Source organism: Pelobates fuscus, chromosome 6 (assembly GCF_036172605.1).
Source record: "Pelobates fuscus isolate aPelFus1 chromosome 6, aPelFus1.pri, whole genome shotgun sequence".
NCBI lineage: Eukaryota > Metazoa > Chordata > Amphibia > Anura > Pelobatidae > Pelobates > Pelobates fuscus.
This window is the reverse complement of record NC_086322.1, coordinates 285,749,976-285,770,360: the sequence shown is the minus strand read 5'-3', so window position 1 is coordinate 285,770,360 and position 20,385 is coordinate 285,749,976. Positions and strand designations below refer to the sequence as shown.

The 20,385-nt window shown below is 45.6% G+C and overlaps 1 protein-coding gene across 1 annotated transcript in view; it reads right to left on the bottom strand.

Moving 5' to 3' along the window:
- Positions 1 to 1,175, bottom strand: part of MARCHF10 (membrane associated ring-CH-type finger 10) — an 84,676-nt gene extending 83,501 nt beyond the window's left edge. Inside the window, exon 1 of the mRNA XM_063459363.1 lies at positions 1,052 to 1,175. The gene's annotated coding sequence lies outside the window, so the exon portion shown is untranslated. The remainder of the gene's footprint in view (positions 1 to 1,051) is intronic.
- Positions 1,176 to 20,385: the final 19,210 nt, after the last annotated feature.

The following is a 20,385-nucleotide window of genomic DNA, read 5'->3' as shown; positions in this document are numbered from 1 at the left end:
TGCCCTGAACTAAGTAGCATTCATTATCTGCAGGAGGGGAACCAAATCAATAAAGAATTCTAGAGAAAGTAAAGTCATTTCCTTATTAGCTTCCTGCAGCCAATTTCACTGCTGCCCATCAAATATGGTGTGAGCCAAGCTGCTGCAGACTACAACTCCCATGACCCTCAAGCAACCTTGGCTGGCTAAGCATCATGTCAACTAACCACTGTAGATTCTGTACTGAAATATCCTACACACACTGTTTCAAATATTATTTATTTATTGGATATAAATTATCCATTACAACACAGAAAAACTGTCTAGCAAGAATCTGAGTCTCCAATTCTTCTGATTACAAATTAATTTATCTCAGCATAACAAATATCCTGGGACTGCAAAAAACAAGCATAAAACAGGATGTGTTAAGTGATTGTAAAGGGCTATAGGAAAACACATCAGCTTTCCCAAAAATAATTATTCATTTAAATGTAGTGCCAGTTCTGTTCTGTGCAATTTGCACAGAGTATTGATCCATGACTCATCCCCTTGCCATTGACTGCCAACTTAATACATAGATTTGCACCGTTAGCAGATTCATGATTAAGGTCTTCCATATTTTATAAACATAACAAGTACAGATCTAGCCCATATTCTCAGATTATATCATGGAGGGGATGAGGGAGGGGAATTCAGGCATAGCCATAGATCTTGAATCCCAGAACTAGGAATTTCGATTGCTTGTTTTTCATGAACGTTCTACAAGTTATGTGCAGAGAATTTAATGTATCCATTTTCAAACCAAGTAACACAAGGCTCCAACAGCTAATATGCAAAATTCCACCAGCATAAAGCCCAGCAACCCCATCTAGAGGCAGTGTAAAGGGACAATCCTTTTATACAAGTTATACACCAATCGCTTGACTGCTCATCCATAAATATATCATTATAACTCTTGTTGTTGCCTTGATTGCAATAAATCCTGATGATCCAGTGATTTAAAACCCTGACCTCCACTCACACACTGACATAAACACAAGTATAGTAGTTATAGTAGTAGCCCCAGGCTCACTTGGCCCCCCACTAGTGGTGAGGGGGTAGTCCTTTCTGCTTGTAGCGCTGGTCCTAGAGGCATCAGCCCCCCTTCAGATCCTAGAGGTGAGTTGCACAAGGAACTGCGCCTACTGCAGCTGACAGGTCACAGCGTCCCTGCGTCTCCATGGCAACGACAGGGAGCGCGCTGTTAAAGGAAAGGTGAGGAGACGAGGTATCCATGGCAACGAGGCCTAGGAGGAAACGTTTACAGTGTCAGCCTTGCCTGGAGGTATTTGTACAGCTTGCTCAAAGCTGGCAGGCAGGCAGTAAAACGTGACTGCTCTGATATACATGGAGATGAGATTGGAGTGTGCCAATGTGGCTCAGGTGTCACCTAATAGCTGTATGACACACTTCCCAAGTGACCCTATTCAGGAGGGACAGTCCCTATTTTGGGCCCAAATCCCTCTGTCCCTCATTTCTATCCTAATGTCCCTCTTATCTAGGAGCTCCATATTGTTGGTGTGTCTGGCAGAACGCCACAGCAATACCACTATCAGTAATGTGTCTTTAAACCACAATAAATGTGTTTAGAAATCAGTCTGTGTAAACAATACACAGCGTCCTTGTTTTAATTTACAGTTTAGTTGTGCAAGTTGTTATTAGTATTTAGTCACCTAGAATTTCTGGCATAGCCCACTTACACCCCCATAAATCAAAATATTCCTCTTTGAGGATGTGTGAGCTACGGCATGGCTACGTATCAGGTAGAACCAAAAGGGACCCCTCAATTACCGAATATCGGGTGAATCTCAATATGTTTCCATTATGACATTGCATTGACAGAGACAGCCCATATTTGTGATACCATTATATAGTCACCCCTATATCCATGTGTCACAACATTTCAAATGAATAAAGAGGGACACTTTAATTTTACAGGTGCAAGTGCGGGTGTGGCCAGTAGTGGGGCTGTGCTGAAAACTTTTAGGTGTGTCTGTAAAGGGAAAACTATACTCACCAGAACAACTATTACTGAATGTAGTGGCTCTGGTGTCCAAAGCATGTGCCCACAGGTCCAACAATGTAAATGCTGCCTTTTCAGAGAAATTGTAGTGTTTACATTGCTGCCTAGAAACACAGTGGCAGTCACTCAGATGGCCACTAGAGGTGCAGTGTGCCGCGCCTACGTTCAGTGTCTTAACGCTCTATGAGGAGATGCTGAATGGCGCAGCGTGCTGTTTTACCGCTCATGCGCAATAGCATCCCAGCGCTTTCCTATGGGAGGGAGAAAAGGTATAATCACCTTTTCAATGTGATCTGAGTGGGGCCAGGGACTTAAACAGCCACTTTAGCAATACAGTGTTAGGAATACATGTTTGAATTCCCACCAGTATAGCGTTCCTTTTAATAACAATTTATGCAACTAAAATGTCATTTATAACAAGAACAATGAATTGTGTTGTTTTTTTTTTTTTATACAGAATGATTTCTTAAAAACATTTATTTTGGTTTTACTGATGTGGAGCAGTTACACAACAGCAATATGGAGTTCCTAGACAAGAGGGACATTGAGATAGAATAAAAGGACAGAGGAATTTTGGCCCAAAATAGGGACTGTCCCTACCAAACAGTGTCACTCGGCAGGTATGGTGTATTACAATTTAACCTGGCTTTGATAAAGAAGCTGTAACATCAATATATTGTTATGGCATGGACATGAATAGCTGATTTGCCACCCTAATAGGACAAAAAAGGGCAAGTTAACTGGTTAAACACATGCTGTATTTAAGACCCAAATGTTGTTGTTTTTTGGGTAGAGGTGTTTTTTCCTGTACCCTGGAATAACTTTATGAATCATAAAAGCTGTCATAGAAGCTGTTTGCACCATCACCATTTAATCACCTGCTGGGAACTGTGCATCCTCTCCTTTTTATTCCCTACCTCACCACCATTCTTTCAATCATTCCTTTCATGCTTTTTGTATTAAAGATGACCTGCGACCAATTCCATTCTTTCTTATAACAATATCTCCCCCCTCTGTACTCCACTCATCTACCCACACATCCCCTTTCATTCATTTATCTTTCGCCCATTATTCGTCTCCTTTTCTCACTCTCTCCCTATCTCACATCCTGCTTCCAAACATGTGATAAAAATAATAAAAAGAAAAAGAAAAAAGGAAACCAATACATCCCTGCTCTCTATCGCCCCGATCTCCATGGTAACCAGTGATGGGATAGGATACCTGTATCACTCGGGAATCCTTCCCAAATCAGTATCTCCTCAGTTACCTAGCAACCACCATCCATGTGGCCTGTAGTTCGCAAGCTTGGTACGTGGAAGATATCTGTATGGTGAATGCTGTGCTTAAATGACAAAATCTCATAGCAGACACGGATTTTGTAGAATATTAAACTGGGATTAAATTGTCTTTACTAAACAGCAGGTCTTAAATATCAGTACAGTAGAATTTGACAAAATCAAGGAGTGAAGTTTAAGTTTACTTACTAGAAGAGGTTGCGTCCTGAAAATTACAATTTCTTCCTACATGATCTCTTGGCAAATGTATTGCACATGGCTCTTCATTGCTGCAGTCAATGGGAGGGCCAGCCACTTTGCCGTTCCACCTATACGGTAGCCAATATGCTCATTGGTTAGTCATTAGTCATTGGTTTTATTATGTGTGCAGTTATATGTACCTATACATCCTATGATTGGGCGTCAAGAGGACAGTGTGTCCCTGGCTATATATCCTATTTCTTTATCATTTCTTTTGAGATATTGACATCTATAGCAAAGATATCACTAAATTTAGAAAATGAGACAATAGCAGGTGAAAGTGAAGACTGTATTCCCCCCCTTTAAAGTATAACTGAAATGCTCAGCACAAGTTGGGCTTACATCAAAGAGCAGATAATTTATTCTATAGATTGTGCTATCCGAAATAATAACATTTTAATGTTCTTTCAAAAATATAGATCCTCCCCACCTGTCAATCAATCCTTGGCATAGACTTCTCTGTGCCAGTGGCACTGTGGGGGTTAACTTTATCTCTACGGTGCCTGTGGCACAGAGGGTCAAGCTGAGGACTGAGTGACAGTGAAGGGCAAAATCACCCTCCTCTAGGCAATCCTCTGCTCCCTGTCACTGTGATACTCCCCCAGAAAGTGTTTTACATGCTTGCAAGGGGAGTATAGAATATTCTGACACTAAAACCAGCAAGCCACCATCATCGGTGAAGGGGGGCAGCGGAGGATGGGCGTTACAACATAGTTACACACATGGACCCTTTGGGAATTTGGAGTAAGGGGCAGCAGGTAAGTAACGTTCCAACAGCTCATAAGCCAATAAATATATTATTTATTTATATGCTAAATTATATATATATATACTGCCTTGGGGGCTGCTACAACTGATATTGAACTTTCCTTCACAGATTCACTCTAAAATCCCAGGACCGAGTGTCTTGAAGAATGTCTGAAAGAAATATCAGGTATTATTTATTAAAGTCATTCATCTTTCACAGAGGGGCAAAAGTCAAAATGTCAATTATGTTACAGATTCTTAATGTCCTGTCTTTTTATTTTGTATTGTCGATTTCAGTTATGTTTGCACCACCATAGGTTCATTTGCCAAACTTACAGTTAAATTGCAACAAAAAACCCCTAGTAATCTTGTACTTTAGTATATATGGCCTCTGTAAAGCTAAAGATTGTGGGAATTGTTATTAGCAGCAGCTGGAGACCGCCGTAGATTTTATTAAAGGTGAATGTTCACTGGAAATTACACCATTCAACGTTGAAAATTGCCTATAACTTGTGTTAACTGTTTTGTCAAATGTGATTCTCCATTTTGTTTTAAATGTATTTTAAATCTGTAGAAATTCCAGTTCGGTCCTGGCACAGCCAAGGCACACATTATATTGGACGAGGAGAAACATAAACAATGTTTCTATTTCTCCTTTTCCACATAACCATATTTCGTGACAAAATAAGGCAGAACTTTTCGTAATGGTCGACAAGGAGTCAAGATGGAGTCACACAGTTCTAGGATATTGCTTATGTCAATACCACTGTGTGGATTTCTACATTTTATTTTATTTTTCAGAACTCACAAACACATATTTGTAAAATATAGTAGATAAATAAACATTAAAAATCCTTGGAAATTATAGTTGCCCTTTAAAGACAACTGCATGCTCAAGAGTCTTGCTTTGGGATATTCCTTCCCAGCCATTCTTCCAAATACAACCAACACGGCTGATTTTTAGACAGAATTTTGATGAGCGCAGATGACTTCACCTGCCAGACTCACTGACATACATTACGGCCACTGGAAGCCTTGCTCAATTTAGGATAATTAATGTTAATGTATCATTTTTTTAATTACCTTAATGCTGGATCTTCAATTTTCAATTATTATTATTGCATATATTTTTGATATGCAATATGCCCAGTGACACATATTATTAAGAAATTATGATTTTTTTTCAGTTATGATATATTTTATTATATTATTTGCACCGGCATGTGCTATTTGGTTGGCATAAGAGTTTCAGCTGCATAAATTCATGCCAACAGGTATGAGGCTATAGCTATGAGAATTGAGTAAGAGGTGTTCTCTCTGTAATACTATGCACATATTTTGAGTAATATATTTAAATAATGTCCCCGCATTTTGACATCAGGAAAACACAGTCTCAGTGGAGCTGTCCCCATGAGTCGGACGATGTGAAATTGGGCATTTGAGGACAAGAAGACTTACAACGCGCTGTCACAAGCTCTAAATGAAATGAACAAGACGGGCAGTGACAGGGGCAATTGGTCTGTGCCATTGCGCATTGTATAAACTATTGTGCTTTTTCCCTACTGGTTGGAACAATTGATTTGGTCTTGTGGTTTATTCAAGGCCATTAATCAGCTCCAGTGATGCTTGCTTGCTGCTCCTGCCATCCTTACTGTGAAGCAGTTCACTTATCACATCCGCTGGGATCACTTTTCAGGGGCCAGGCCCAAATTATATCAAAACGAAAGATAGAAAATGCTCAAATCTGCTTGCCCAGAAAAAAGGAATAAATCCTATAATGACAGAAGCAAAATAAATCCCAAGTTGATATAAGTTTACTGGAATTCTCAAAAACGTATTTAGTTTATTTTTAGTAAATTACGTAGTATTGGAAGTTGTTTAAATATTTGTAAGCTAGAAAATGCTTACTGTGTTGTGACCCGGTCTGCCCAATTTGCACTGGGTCTGAGTTTTGTTTTGCTGTTTTTTAATTGAGAATTAGTTTGCATAGATTTTATGAATACATGTCTAGGTGCTAAAAGTAGTTGTGATTTATATGAATACTAGCCCAGTTCAGGGGTTCATTGCCCTGAGGTTATTCAGCACAGCAAGGATTTATTTTTTGATGTGCTCATGCTGCGTAGTTTTGGGTCATTCCCTAGTGCCCTCTGGTGTTGTCACATAAACCGCCTGTACTTACCTGTCCCAGGGCACCTAATAAATCTTGGAGTTTGGTCTGTGACAGTCATGGTGCCTGTGGCTCCTGCACTCCAACTAGCAGCCTCTGCACCTCGATCTGCGGACGGGGAAACTCGCGGCGGCCACCACATTCATTCCAGATGGCGGCTGTGCCATCACTGACCTAACAGAATCCTGTTCTCACAATCACAATATCTGTGGGTCTGGTTTGTAAGGGAGAGCTGTTACTGCAACTAAGTTCCAGGACCAAACACAGCCCCTGTGGGTTGTTACAGGTGTAGGACACTGTTGAATACGCCGTGACTTCATTCAATTTGGGAGATATATAGACAAGCCGTGAAACCTCACGTATCTCTTATATATGGGTTTTATGTATTTTATGGCTTGTTGAGTTCTGCAATACCTGCATTTTATTTACAATATTGTTTTTGTTTTTTTATATATAACTCTCTATAATTAGCTGGACTGTGTCTTTGTTGCCAGTAGATTGCTGTGTGATAGCTTTAGTGAGGGATGCAATCCAAAATACTAGTCCTGTTACTAGACATCTTTAGCAAGGTGTGTAAGCTGATGCTCTGAACCTACTAATTGAGTCCTACCAGGGACAAACCATACATCTAATGCAGAAAGGGAACTTCTACTTAAGCTATATCTGCAAAGAGAGGCTGGATCATGGGTGCCTTGCGTTCCCAGGTAACCTTTAAATCATTAGAGAACAATTTGACTCTTAACCATGGGATGGCACTGAGGGACTCTTTTCACCATAACCACTACATTAGCCAATACGGTCAGAGAGTAGAGATTAACTAGACAGGGCCACAAGTAGGACACCTTTCTCACTCTCTACCAATATCACTTACACTTACCTCTTTTACTTATTTTGTCTTACCGTTATGGTCTAATAGCAGTCATGGACCAACTGTGTTGCCTCACTGTGGTTTGTAAATGCCTGAGTCTAGTGATGCTTCATGCATGGTCCTCTGTTACTACAGTTCTAAGGGCATAATGGAACCGTGCTGTGTGATAGAACACAAATAGATGGCATCCTGTCCTTATACTCTCACACAGCAGAGCTACGCATGCCAGAGTAGGACTAACAGGGTCTGCATAGGGAGCAGCATGGGTCTCCATTACTTAAAAATATTATGGCCACACTGAATTAGGAAAGAGGACGACATTGCAACTGGCCTTGGATAGAACAACAGGGATACTGTTCTCCCGGTGTTCTATTAGATTCCCATCGCCTGCTAATTTTTGGACTTGCTGGGGACCCTGGCCACTAAATGCTTCAGTGAAATGTGCATTTGCATATAATGGTGTATCGTCGGTTTGGGAATAACCTATTATGTGTTACTCTTACCTTAAGCCGACATCTTCAATACATTAACACATATTGCGGCATCTAGCAGGTATTTGAGTGGTTCCTGATATTCGAGTCACCCTGCAGTGATTAGATATTATTACATTACAGGCACACATTAAATTGTAGATCTCTGGAAAATATTTTGGCACATTGTGAATTCCAGATCCAATTTGGATGTGTACCAGGAGTCCAAGAGGCAGAGATGCTGGATCTCTTCCTTTGCAGTTAATGAATGAATATAAGCCGGATACTATTCGTGAATGACAAAGGCTCAGTCAGAGGAAGAGTATAAACAGAATGCATTCTTGTGCCATCCAAAGGCTGTAATCAACAGTGGAGCACAAGCAAGACAAACAGACAGACAATCTAACAGATTTTGTGCAAGTGGGCACTTTGATGAAGTGTCTTCCCCTCAGCACAGTGGTGTTAGACAGTCAGGTATTTTTTAGTTCAGCTCTTTCTTTGACAGATGTATGGTGACTATTATACTTATATCAGTGGGGTAGGAGATAAACCACCAGTAGAGAGAAAGGGGCAGATGATGGGCATTTGACTCTGGATGCTGCCTGTTGTCAGATGACCCATGAGCAGTTAGAGATCAAACACTCCCTCCATCAACTTTAGACAACAGAGAACAGGAGGTAACATCGGCTGGACCAGCGCAGCTTGGAAGTTCCAGAGTGGACGAGTAGCTGAAAGCTGTGTATGTCACCCGGTGGAGGCAGGAAAGAGCATTGGTGACCCAAGAGTCTTTGAACAGAAATGGGGCAATGATGTTGTTTACTGAGGTTTGAGCACTTGAGAGAAAGTCAGTTGGAACTTTGGTGAGTATGGAGTCTGTGGAACTGTGGAAACTGAAAGGAGACAAAGATGAGGTTTAATGTAAGTTGAGAACGTGAGAGAACGTTCATATGAATGGTGGACATTCTGATAGAAGGGCAAGCTAGTAGACAGTGAAACTGCTTGGCACTGCGGCTGCATGGAGCTCTGTAATGCCATGTGTGATAGACCACCTGGCACCCTGACTGGGTGCCTCCACCCATCATTGCTTCCTAGTAACTCCTACTACTTCCAAGCACTCTACCAGACACCATCAGCACCGTAGTCCTGACTTCCAGTGTTACAGCTTGGATGGGGTCTCGCTGTCTTCCACCCACCCTGGACCCAAGATCAGGATCCAGCTTCCAGTGGGCAGACCTCTCCTACTCCAGAGAGTGTGGCAGGCTGCTCTTACAAGAGCAAGTGATTATAAACACGGGGGAGTATAGTAATATAGCAATCCCCAGAGCAGATACAGCTGTTCCCCCAACACATGAGATGAGACTCTATGTTGAGGGTAGGCAGAAACTAATTTATTGGCAGCCACAGCTAACCTTAAATGCAGGTCCCCATGCAAGGGGCACTCCCCCCTGGAACTGAAAGTAGACTACAGTAAAAACAACCACACAATGACATTGGCTCTCAGGTCCAGACACTCCCATACACAAATGAGACAATCCCTCCTCTGTGCCTGCGAGATAATTGGATCAGGAACTGTACTAATCTAATCCAATTATCTCCAAGCACAGAAAAAAACAACAAACATACATTTTTACAAACCCTCAAAAATACCTTAAAACACATAAACCCCCCCCACAGAAGTTACATCCCCTGATAGCCCTGGTCTGGGTGAAAAAACATATCCAAAAATCACCCAGATCAGTTCAGGGATTTAGGAATTTCCTGGAAGTCTTAATTTTGACCGACCGCCGGCATGGTCCCATGCCCAAAACAGTTCCAGAGAATCAGGGTTTGCAGTCGGTCTAGTTCGGTAGTTTAAAAGTGAACAAACTACCAAACAGAGTCAATAGTCTTACCCTGGAGCTGGACCCCCTTGTTCGTGGGAACATTTTCACCAAACAGCGCTTTTCTAAGTGTTGTGGAATGGACCGCAGGCGATGCAGGAAGTCCATCGGTGTTCGGGAGTTTCTGTGTCTGTTTTCAGTTCCATGAGATTTGTGTCCAAACACCGCTGACTGATTTCATGTGAACAAGATGGCTGCCACCTCGTGGTCATCCATAGGAATAGTGGCCACCCAGACGAACACTTAGAATACTGAGGTGGAAATTGCTACAAAGTAGCAATTAGGCTTAACAAGCTCCAGGGTGGTCTCCGGTTCGTGCGGCTGTCCGGTTCCGGAACCAAATATAAAATCCCATGAACCAAGTCTGTTCACATAGTTTTTTAAAGGGCTCATAGTCTTTTGGTAAAAGGCAGGCCAGCAGGCCTCTCCAAGAACACGTGATGAGGCTAAGTTCATCACATTTCTTTCCCCCCCCCCAAGGGAAGACCTTCTGTCTGTCGGTACCTGAGTTAGTCGAGTAGCCCACCCATAAACACACACTTGACCTGGTGGCTTCTGGTGTCCGGCTCTGTCCTGTATGTCCCAGGTTGTTGAGTGGGTGTCCGTCACCCCCGGTCTCCCTTGTGCTCCCCGGCATGGAGTTGTGGGTACTTGGTGGGCAGAGGCCAGCGTTACAGCTGCGTAGTACAGTGGGTTGTCCGGTCCTAAACCACATGGGCTGGTAGGGCAGAGGCCAGCTGCGCTCTGCAATGGTTTGCCAGCTCCGCTGCTGGGATGGCCTGCGGGTATACAACCCCTGGACAAAGGGAAAGGGGAGGGCAAAGGCCAGCTGCTCTCTGCCCGGATGCCAGCACTTCTGCTGGGGGGACCTGGGGACAGTCCGGTGCTGTAATAAGGGGAGTGGTAGGGCAGAGGCCAGCTGCACTCTACCCTGATGCCAGCTCTTCCACTGGGATGGACTCGGTTGGGCAGCTGCTGCTGAGAGGAGGAATCGTCCACCTCCTCCCCGGATTCCTCTTGTCATGGGGAAGAGGGGGCATCTGTCTCCTCTTCCGGTACCTCCGACTGCCGCTGGGGAGGGGGACCGATTGTCCCTTCTTCCTGTATGGTATGCCGCCGCTGAGGAGTAGGACCAACGATCCTACCTCCTGATACTTCCAGCTGCAGTTGGGGATGTGGGCCGGCTGCCCGGCATCCCTGAAGGGCCAGTGGAGAGACCTCTGTCCCATCTCCACCTGCCAGATGGGGTTCCCCCCAGGACCAGTCTATGAGGTCCCTCTTCTCTAATTGAGAAGAGGGACCAGCTGTCTTCTCTTCCGGTATCTCTGGCTGCCGCTGGGGAGAGAGACCGGTTGTCTCCTCTCCCTGTAAGGTAAGCTGCCGCTGGGGAGTCGGACCGACAATCTCCTCTCCCTGTGACGCTGCCTGGTGCTAGGTAGTGAGACCGACTATCCCCACTCCCAGGGCTGCTTGGTGCTGCTGGGATGAGGGACCGACAATCTCCTCTCCCTGTGACACTGCCTGGTGCTAGGTAGTGAGACCGACTATCCCCACTCCCAGGGCTGCTTGGTGCTGCTGGGATGAGGGACCGACAATCTCCTCTCCCTGTGACACTGCCTAGTGCTGGGTAGTGAGACCGACTATTTCCACTCCCAGGGCTGCTTGTTGCTGCTGGGATGAGGGACCGACAATCTCCTCTCCCTGTGTCGCTGCCTGGTGCTGGGTAGTGAGCAGGGGAGGGCTGGCAGCCTTAGGCCTGGGGGGCAAAACCAGTCAAGTGGCCCATTGCGCCACCAAATCAGTTCACCATCCATGCCCACCTTTTCCTGGTTTTATAACGGATATTGATGTTATGCTAATCAGTAGCTCTTTGCCATACCCACTCCTTCACGGCTCTGACTTTCAATGTTGTCAGAGCACAGGCTGAGAATCTCTGAGCCTGTGCTCTGACTCACTAACTGAGCGCCGGAACCACGAGGGAGAGGATATGATCTGACTGCACCTACTGCTGGTGCGCACCAGTGGACCACCAGCGAATCGTTTAAATTAAATATGCTGGTGTACCCAACTTGTGAGCTGTGTTGGCCGCCGGGTGCCTCTGTTGTCATGGCACCCTGCGTGACCGCACAGCTTGCCCACCCCAACGGCTGGCCCTGCTGACACACACTGACGTTACTACTTAGACATCCCTCAATATTAATACAGACATCAGAGTAAACACCAATAAACTGTGGAAACAGAGCTGATCCCCCCAAATTTATAAAGGTTTGCTTAGAGGATGTATTGTAAGATTAAATCATGCCTCCTCCTCTCTCTCCCCCATGCGCTGCTCTGTAGGCTGGGAGGAAGTGAAGAGTAATCACAGTCTCCCAGCACAACGCCACCTGTGGCTGCATGGGGAACAGCTGTTTAATGTAATGCTTGCAGGACGGCCAGCTGCCGCAGAACCTCTTTGTTTCTTTTTTTTTTTATTTATAATATTTTATTAAGTTTTTAACATAGATATATATAATCATTCATACAAAGACATTGTCATTTTACAAAGAGATATGGTACAAAAATTGCATATTAAAGTTCTTTCAATTGCAGTACAAATTCTATTGTTCAGAACCAGTCTTTTTGTGTTTTCCCCTTCTTTTCTAACAATAATTCCATATCATGCAACAAACAAATACAGAAAATCAATACATTTATTCTCCGATGTTGACATTACATATGGATTTTTGGGTATTCGGTTCCGTTTTCTACCATCATTCCCCATCCCCAAATGTCCAGTTTATAAGAATAAAAATTCTTTTCTGTAAACTTGCACAGCCTATCTTAATGAGGTGGTCAGACTCCATCTGCCTGTACTAAGAAGCACCAAGCTCTCTATGTCAATTTTTCCCAATAAAACAACGATACACACACACACACCTTTCGCTATACCAAGATTCGAGGGGGAGAGGGTTAGGGGGAACAAACTTTTTCAAGCGCTATGAAGCACAATAACCAGGGTTCAAGAGATGCTTGTCTCCAACCGTCCTTTTATACTACAGAGCCTTATATTTGTATACCTATCGGTCTATCGTTCTTATTTTCCCATAACCTTAAGACCCACATCATGTGTTGTTGCAAGAGTCATGGAGAGGAGGACTGGGGAAGACTCTATGAAACGTATTACGTTTCAGTCATAATTTGGCAATTTTCATTCTGAAGATGGTATTAAGTATGTGTAATAATTTGTTAAGGCCCTTTCCTTTTCTAATTCCCCTTTCCTCCTTCCTCTTGGTTATAAGTCCCTTTCTTAGATGTTTCTACCTTGCCCTAGATTTCCCTATTGCCCTGGCCCTCTGTTAACAAAACCTAGAGGGAGAAAAAAAAAAAAAAAAAAAAAAAAAATCACACTCCCGCCGAGGGTCAATCCCGAGTCAGTCTTAAGAACCCGAAGGGCAACACACATCCTTCTAACTACTAATCAGGTTTCTCATAACCACGAGTATCTTTTTTTTTTTTTAAATCTTTATTTATAGGTTCATGCATGTCAATTTGATATAACATACTTATAGGGTATATGCTTGTATGGTTATACAGACAAAAATTACTTGCCAGTGGTACAAATATACAATGATAAATGAGATGTTCCATACCAGGTTACACAAGACTGGTCTAGCCAATGCAATTATGAACAGTAATGGGGGTTCATCTTTCAATATACATTAGTTTACTATCCTTGTTTTGTGAGGTAAGGACAATCGGTCTTTTTCGAGGATATGTCTTCGGCCTCTGTTCCAGCTCCGATGCTAGCTGCTGTCCACGTGTAGACCTTTTTTTTTTTTTTTTTTTTTTTTGTATCTCTGTGTATCAATATACGCTATACATTTGCGGCCTGTGGCCTTGTATCTGTGTCTTATACACCCTTTCATGACATGAACAATTTTATGATATGACCCGAGAGTGGGTCTGGGTGAAAAGTAGAGAAGTTTAGGAGGAGAAGAGGAGGGAGGGGGAGAGGGGGGGGTAGTACAGGGTTGCGTTCGTGCGGAATGGGCATCCATGAGATCGGGGTGGCCGGCACCGGTGGCCATCTCCAAAACGTGTGTTCCTGAATAAACGTCACTTCGTCTATGTCATTCTCAACTATCAGTATAGTCCTCCCACGGCTCCCATGTCTTGATGAATTGAGGATATGTGTCCCTTATTTGTGCTGTCAATTTATCCATAAGGTGTGCCTCTTTGATGTTGTGGATGACTTTTTCTATTTGTGGCATGTCAGTTTGTAGCCAGGTATGCGCCATAGCTCGTCTTGCGGCCAGGGATATCTTATTGAACAGTCTTTGTTCTTTGTTGGTCAGGCCGTCAACTGGTCTGGCTATCAGGAAGGACCAAGGGTCCGGGGTCAGTGTTTTGTGTAGTACTTCTGTCATAAGGCGGGCTATTCCTTCCCAGTATGTCATTGCCTTGGGACACGTCCACCACATGTGTAGGTACGTACCCTTCTCCCCGCACCCCCTCCAGCATGTGTCAATGGGTGTTTTACCCATGCGGTACAGTTTAACCGGTGTGGTGTACCACCGCATAAGAGTTTTATAGCATTGTTCTTGATGGAGTACACAGATGGATGTTTTTGCTGCTGCTTCCCAGATATCTTGCCACTCTCCCCCCTCCAATGTTTGTTGTAGATCGGTTTCCCATTGTGTGACATAGGCGGGAGTGTATGTCTTGTCTGTAGGTGCGCTTAATTGGGTGTAGAGGAGGGTGATTAGGCCGGTACGTGGTCCCTCGGATATGCACAATTTTTCAAAGAATGTTGGTCTGGTATGAGCGGCCTCCCTTACCTGTGTCTTACCCGCAAAGTCCCTGAGCTGAATATATCTGAAATGGTCCTTTGTGGTTAATGGGGCCAGGGTGGCGAGGTTTTCGAATGTTCTGAGAGTACCTGCCTGGTATAGCTGGTGATATCTTTGGATGCCCGTGTTCTCTATTCCCTGAAAATCTCTAGCTGTCAGGCCAGGTGGAAAGGCGTTATTGCGTAGGTACGGTGTTAGGGGTGAGATGGGGTGAGTTAAGGCGTGTTTGTGTGCCGTGGCGTCCCAGATCCTGATCGAGTTCAGGATTGCTGGGCAGGTCGTAGAGAGAACCGGTCTGTCCAGCTTGGGGACCCAGATCCAATATTGCGGTAGGTCCGTGTTCATGATCATCGTTTCTAGATCGACCCATCGGTGGGTATCAGGTGGCGAATGCCACTCTATTATTTGCGCTAATTGTGCGGATAGGTAGTAGGCGTGGAGATGGGGTAGCCCGAGACCGCCCCTGCTTTTGGGTGTATACAGGGTTTGTCTCGCTATCCTGTGCCTCTTCCCTGCCCATATGAAGTCGTCTATTACTGTTTGAATTGGTTTTAGGTCTCCTTTAGTGACCCGTACCGGTAGGGCCTGGAAGAGGAACAGGAGGCGCGGCAAGATATTCATCTTGACGCTGTGTAGTCTGCCTATCCATGAGATGGGTTTTTCATGCCATTTGGTAATGTCTTTGATCAGTGTGGTTATCAGTCTTTTATGGTTTTCCGCATACAGGTCCTTAGGGTCGGGGGGGAGTGCCACTCCTAGGTATTTAATTGGGCGGCTGCTAATGTTCAGTGGGTATGTGTTGGCCAGCCATGCGATGTCTGAGTCTGGGAGTCCGATGGGCATGCCCACCGATTTGTCAACATTTATCTTGTACCCTGAGACGCGGTTATATTCGTCGAGTAGGTCAAGAAGGTTTGGCACTGAGTCTTTCGGGTTGGTGAGGGTCAGCATGATGTCATCGGCGTAGGCCGAAACTTTAAACTCCTCTGTCGCTACCCTGACTCCTCGGATCCCCGGGTGTTCCCTAATGAGCCTCAAGAGCGGTTCCAATGCTAATATGAATAGGAGGGGGGACAGGGGGCATCCCTGTCGCGTGCCGTTTTTAAGGGCAAAGGGGCGTTGTGTTGTTCCTGGTACTAGTGTTTGTGCTCTGGGGTTCGCATATAGGGCCTGGATCGCGTTGATAAATGTGTCTGGTAGGTGCATGTCGCGCAGTAATGTGAAGAGAAAGGGCCAGAGGACCCGATCAAACGCCTTCTCCGCATCCAGTGAGAGGATCAGAGAAGGCGTCTGTTTCTCGCCCGTCCTCCATATGAGGTCCACCGCTCTTCGTGTGTTCTCATACAGCTGTCGCGTGGGGACGAAGCCCACTTGGTCGGGGTGTATACATGTTGTGAGGAGCGGGTTCAACCGGTTGGCTAGTAGTTTTGCGTAAGCTTTGAGGTCAAAATTTATTAGGGATATGGGCCGGTAATTGGTGATGCTGGTGGTATCCTTATCAGGTTTGGGGATTAGGGTGATGTCTGCTGTCGAGAGGTCTTGGTGTGGCATGTCGCCTTGTGTCCAGCATTTGTACATGTTGGTTAGGTATGGCATTAAGTCGTCCTTGAATGTCCTGTAGTATGTGCCGTCAAATCCATCAGGGCCTGGGGCTTTGTTCCCCTTAAGCCCTGCGACAGCCGCAACTACTTCGTCCATTTCTATTGCGTTTCCCAGGGGCTCTGTCAGGTCTGTGGCAAGTTTCGGGATTCGGGCCCTGGCTAGGAATGCCTGAAGCTCCGACATGTACTCGGTATTGGACTCTGTCAGGGTGGGGGAGTGGTTATATAGTTGTGTATAGAACTGTGTGAATTCATCGTTCACCTCACTGGGGTTGGTAAGGACCGTTCCTTGTGCGTTTTTGACGATGATTGTCGTGGTTTTATGTGCTCTAGGTCGTAGGGCTCTTGCGAGAAGGGTGTCCATTTTGTTGGACTTCTCGTAGAAGAGTCTTTTGGTGTGGCGCATGTCATTGCTGACCTCGTCCACCATCAGCTCTCTGATCATCCGTCTAAGTTCCTGTAGATCTCTATATGTTGTGGGTGTAGCGTTTTGTTTATGTTGCTGCTCTGTTCTGCGTAATTGCTTGAGTAGGTCCGTAAGCTTATCGTATTTCTGCTTCTTGTGTTGTGTAGCTAGCTTAATAAGAAGGCCTCTGATAACGGGCTTATGGGCCGCCCATAGGGTTGTGGGCGATATGTCCGGGGTGTCGTTGGTTTGGAAATATTGTGTTAGTTCGCGTCTAACACTCTCTTGGACCTGTAGGTTCTTAAGAAGGGAGGGGTTCATTCTCCACTTCCATGGTGTGCGTGCGCCCGCAGTTTTAAGGGTTATTTCAATATCTGCGTGGTCTGACCAGGAGATTAGGTTAATCGCAGAATTTTTGACCCACTGCATGCCCAGCTTGTTTGTGAGAAATAGGTCGATGCGTGAGTAGGTGGCATGGGAGGCGGAGTAGAACGTGTAATCACGTGTACTCGGGTGGTGGATACGCCAGGGATCTAGTAGTCCCGTGTTGAGTATGAAGTTGTTTAGGAGTTTGTCCTGTCCCCCTCTGTATTGTGATCGTGGGAGGTGTTGCCCGCCTCCCCGGTCCGTCGCTGGACAGGGTGTCGCATTAAGGTCCCCCCCTAGTATCACTATGCCCCTTGGGAGGGTGGAGATCCTTGTCTCGAGTTCTGCCCAGAACCCTGGAGTGGGAGTGTTCGGGGCATATACGTTAATTAAATGATATGTGTTGGAGTGAATTGTGCCTGACAGGACCACGTACCGGCCCTCTGTATCAGTTTGTATATTTGTGATCTGTATGGGGCATTTTTTATGGATGAGTATCTCTACTCCGTTTTTCTTCCATGGGGCTCGGGAAGCGAATGCCCTTGTATATACGTGGTCAGTTAAGGCTATGTGGGAGCCGTTGGGTATGTGGGTTTCTTGTACGAATGTGACGTCTGCCCTCTGTCGTCGCACTTCTCTCAGAAGTAGTCTTCGTTTGTTGGGTACATTTAACCCATTCACGTTCAGTGAGGTTATCTTTAGGTCCATGTCTGTGTGTGAGATATGGTGCGTCCGCTTACCTGACCTAGGGCGAGGTGTCAGTCTATCTCGCGCTCAGGTCGAAACCGGTGCCGTCCACCCCAGCAGATGCGTCCTCAGGTGCCAATCTCCTCTAAGTCGCTTATGTATTCGTGCGGAACGGGGGAAAGGGGAGGGTGGAGAGATTGAAGTGGGTAGGTAGAAAGAGGAGGTTGTAGTGAAAATACAACCTACGAAGAAGCAAATGAATAATTAATTAAAACAGTACAATATGCAGTGTGAACCAACCAAGTTCACAATGAGCGTAATATAGTGAAACAATAAATTAAATTTAACTTATCCGGGTCTTACCAGTCGCCAGGAGCTATAGGGGGTGGGCATCCACCGCGCTGAGGGTATCTCCTCTAACGGGGGGGAAGCTCAGCCGATAAGCACCCTGCCGAGGCTCGGCCAAAGAATAAACAACCTGTGTCTGCTGAGTATCTCGGGGGGGGGGGGGGGGGGGGGATGGGTCGTCCACTCGTATATTCCTTGCCTGAGCAAGCCCTTTGCGCTCTGCGTTACTACGCCTTATTTCGGTTTTCTGGTCTGGGGGGGGGGGGATACCTCAGTCGAAGCTTGGAGTAAACCGCTTATGTATTATGTATGTGGCGTCAGGGAGTGTGCTGCCTTGTGCGGGGTCAAAAGTCTCCCGGGTTCTGGCTATGTACACCACCCATGTTTTGTCTGTTAAGGTGCGGCTAACAGGGATCCTGATTACTGCCCTCCGGGAGAGTGCGGTTATGCAGTATGGGGGTGGGGAAGAGGCACCCTTGGAATGTTTGGTAACGTCTATTCCTTTCTCTTATCCTAACGTTCCGGTCTCCGATTTAGGCGGGAGCACCAGGTCACCTGACCCGAAATTCCCGCTCTTCGGACAGCGGTCTATTGTAGTTACTGGACACTGTCCTGCCTTCCCGCCCCATTCTTCCCTGTAAGCTTGCATTTCCCTCCATCCCATAAATGCAGTTTATTTTTATTTCAGTTATTATTATTGTTTTTCAATTTTTTGTCTTTTTATGCTTTTTTCATTATTATCATTAGTATTTTTTTTTTTTTTTTTTATTTTTTTTATTTTTTTTTTATTTTTTTTCCCTCCTGTTGCTTCTTACCCCCCTTTCTTGTCCCAGTTATGGCTTATCACAATGTGTGGTAACGTATTGCCTGGGGCCCCGTTGGTCGCCCCCTCCCACCCATGTTTCTTTAGTTAGTGGACCCCACTTGTCACCCTCCCACACATCCCCTGCCTCAGCCTCAACCCCCGAGGCCGAAATGTGACCTCAAAACCCCTTTAACTTGCTCTAACCGTGAGCGATTAAATTGCGTTCAATAAAATGGTTGCTATGATGCGTGTGCAAGTCCAGAGTCAGTTAATACATTACTGGTTTGCTACAGTCCGATCACTCAGTCCACTTGGGAGTCGCGATCTTCCCAGCTAGCTGGCAATGGTGGCAGGTCCGTGGTGCCCGTCACCGGGAGTTGCAGATCCTCTGGGAGCAGTATATCCAGATCTTTTAGAAAGTCTCGGACATTTGTTGAAGGTAGCAGTATGGATGGTGAGGGCCCATGAAAGACGATGATCTTGAAGGGGTACCCCCAGGCGAATCTGATTCCCTTCTGGCGCAGCAGATCTGTAACTGGTTTCCATGCCCGCCTTCTGAGGAGGGTTGCAGGCGCGATGTCTTGGTACAGTTGCAGTTCGGCGTCTTCATGCTGGAACGGTTTTGTTCTGCTCTGTTTAAGTATGGCTTCCTTTGTCTGGAAATAGTGCCATCTTACAATGACGTCCCTTGGCGGACTGGACTTCGGGCCTTTGGCCCTGAGGGCTCTATGTGCTCTGTCAATCAGCCAGAGGTAATCCGGTATGTTAGGCAGGTGCTGTTGGAAAGTTTGTAGTAGTACCTGTTCCAGGTCTTCGTCCCTCACAGCTTCTGGTAGGCCTCTAACACGTAAATTATTGCGTCTTGACCGGTTAGATATATCCTCCAGTTCGATCTCTAGGTCAGAAATTTTTTGTTTGAGGGTGTTGGTGGCCTTAGCGGTGTCGTTCTGCGCAGTGACCATCTGGGCTACTCTGCGCTCCGTTTCGGTTGTTCGGGCCCCAATGGCGGCAATCTCTGCCTTCACTTCCGCCGCTGTGCGGCTGATTTCAGCTGCGAGGTATCCCTTTACCTCCGCTAGCGATTTAAGGATGGCGCGGGAAGAGGCCTCTGGGGCTGTCAGTGCGGCAGTGGAGGCTGCTTCAGGCTGGTGTGTTTCACTGGGGCCCGTGTCGGTAGCAGTGCCACGAGGCGACGGTCTCTGGGCCGTGAACATCTCCGCCACTGATGGCGCTTCCTTTTGGCCCTTTTTGGCGGGTTTGCGGCTGGACATCCGCGATCGGTGCGGGCTGGCAGCTTAGGGTTCGCTGGGGCTGAGTCTGGGCGAGTTTGGATCAGGTTGGTGCTGATTATAGTGCTAATTTACGAGCCTCTGGTGTGGAGCTCCGGCTTTAGGCGGCCATCTCTGTCGGCAGTCAGCAACCACGAGTATCTTAAAGGTGAATGCACAGGGTTCACCCCCAGCCACAGATCCATAGCATATACATCTTAGTGTAAATTAAGAATCATTTCTTCTACCTAATTTTATAATCCATTTCTGCCATTGTTCAATTCTCGGATTAAAGTAGTGTTCTTGTCTTAATATCCCTATTTCCATTTTACAGTTATTCAAGACCTGCTGTTTTATCAGCTCCCAA